We start from the raw sequence: 2,398 nt of genomic DNA on the forward strand, positions 1-2,398 counted from the left end.
GAAAAACCAAGCCAACAGCACGTGACGGTGCATCAGTACATCAATTATGAGACCGAATAGCACACTTGGAAACCATATCATTAATTTTCACGCGAAAGTGAGAAAACCGCTCGCCGACCATAAGGGGTCCATGTCAACCATATATGGGAACCCCCTGGCGGAGCACTCTGAAGGGCTTATTGAGATCTACCCAAAAAAAAAAAACCAAAAGTTTAGAAAAGGGAAAATGCCGCGATCACGAGGTCCAAGTTGGCCGAGCATCCCCAACCATTAGTAACGGAGTGCAAGTTTAGGAAAATTAAGCAAGTTATGGCCCTGACCGAGGAACCAGAGGCGACAAAGAGCAAGTTATGAGAGTGGGTTATTGGTGGAGAGGGAAAGAATACACCTGAAGCTGGACATGATAAACATTACTAACGCCGGGTTGCTGGTTTCTCGTGAGGAGTACGACTAATGAATAACCCAGCACTTCTTGGTTGGTACATAGAGCAAGGTTAAGTGGTGAGTGGTCCATGGACCATGGATTCTAGGTCCTGTGGCGTTCCTCGTATTGAGGGGGATTTTATGCGAAAATTGGCAGTTTTAGGTTCTAGTTCGGTTAGCGGTATTATTCCTAGAACATGACAAGTTATGTCCTTGTGTGGGAATGTGCCTAGGTCTGTATATGACAAGTTTTGGGTTGTATGGGAGATAGTATGAAATATTTGGATGGATTTGCAATAACGTTATGTCAGATTTTCCTACATGCATGTTATGTCTAGTGTGGTGGAGGATGCTATGCAAAGTAATACATACCGTAGGGTATGGGGGGAGGGGGGGGCCCTCCCCTTGATGTACGTGTTGATTGGAAAGTTGGGGGGTGTTTGGGTATTTTTTGGAAAACTCTAAGAAGGGGGTAGCCTTCAGTCTTTGGTTTACAAGACCAACGTTTTTTATAAACTATTAGAGTAGTTAGAGGTTGAGTATCTTATTTTCTAGAAGGCTGGTGATGGGAAATAAGATGAGAATGATTGTGAAGTAGGTAGTTGAGGCAAGTTGACCGATGATAATAAATGGATGTTCGACTGGTTGGCTACCGATTCATGTAAGGATTAAAAGATTTGTTACTAGGATTCAGAATAAAAGCTGGGAGAGAGGTCGGAAGGTTATAGTTCGTTGTTTTGACATGTGGAGGAATGGGGCTAGAAATAGGATTAAGACGGAGGCGGCTAGGGCTAGGACTCCTCCTAATTTGTTGGGGATTGATCGTAGGATAGCATACGCAAATAGGAAGTACCACTCAGGTTTGATGTGGGGAGGTGTTACTAGTGGGTTTGCGGGTGTAAAATTCTCTGGATCTCCTAGGAGGTTAGGTGAGAATATGGCAAGTGTTATCAGGGGAATGAGGAGGAACAAAAGGCCTAGAATATCCTTTATCGAGAAATAGGGGTGAAATGGGATTTTGTCGCAGTCTGAATAAATACCTAGGGGGTTGTTTGAGCCTGTTTCATGTAAGAAAGTTAAGTGGATGAGGGTGAGACCTGCAATTAGGAATGGGAGGAGGAAGTGGAGGGCAAAGAACCGGGTAAGTGTGGGGTTGTCAACTGAGAATCCTCCTCAAGCTCATTCTACAAGTGTTTGGCCAATGTAAGGAATTGCTGAGAATAGGTTAGTAATTACTGTAGCGCCTCAGAATGATATTTGACCTCATGGGAGGACATACCCTACGAAGGCAGTTGCCATTAGAGTTAAGAGGAGAATAACTCCTGTGTTTCAGGTTTCTTTATATAGGTAGGAACCATAGTAGAAGCCTCGTCCGATGTGCAGGTAAATGCATATGAAGAAAAAGGAAGCACCGTTTGCATGAAGGTTTCAAATTAATCAGCCGAATTGAACATTTCGGCATGTGTGGGCGACGGATGTGAATGCCAGAGTGATATCTGCTGTATAATGTATTGCTAGTAGGAGGCCAGTGGTGATTTGGATTGTTAGGCAGATGCCAAGAAGTGATCCAAAGTTCCATCAGGCGGAAATGTTTGGTGGTGTTGGGAGGTCAATTAAAGAATTGTTAACTATTTTTAGAAGGGGGTGATGTTTTCGTAAGTTAGGGGCCATTAATTCTTAATTCTGTGTGAATAAAATTATAATAAAGATAGATAAAGCGAAGGATCCTAGATAGGTTTTGATTAGTCCGGAGTGTAGGGTAGTTGAGATTTTGGATATTTTGAGTTGAAGGGTTGCTAGCCCTTCTGGGCCTATTATTTTATATCAAGATAGGTCGATTAAATGGAATGCAATGTTCTGGCCGTTGTTTAGGAGCTTAGCAGGGCTGAGGCGGTGTATGAGGGGGTTAAAATATCCTAGAGTGCTGGAGAAGTTTGTAGCGGTGTTTTGTTTAGGGGTAGAGAAGGTATGTGTG

The 2,398-nt window shown here is 43.2% G+C and overlaps 1 pseudogene; it reads right to left on the reverse strand.

Annotated features, from left to right (window-relative positions):
* Positions 1–900: 900 nt before the first annotated feature.
* On the reverse strand, positions 901–2,100 carry LOC127462896 (cytochrome b-like; annotated as a pseudogene).
* Between the last annotated feature and the right edge of the window lie 298 nt (positions 2,101–2,398).

The sequence above is a fragment of the Manacus candei genome, unplaced genomic scaffold (assembly GCF_025592945.1).
Source record: "Manacus candei isolate 608988 ecotype Guabito, Panama unplaced genomic scaffold, ASM2559294v1 h1tg000143l, whole genome shotgun sequence".
NCBI lineage: Eukaryota > Metazoa > Chordata > Aves > Passeriformes > Pipridae > Manacus > Manacus candei.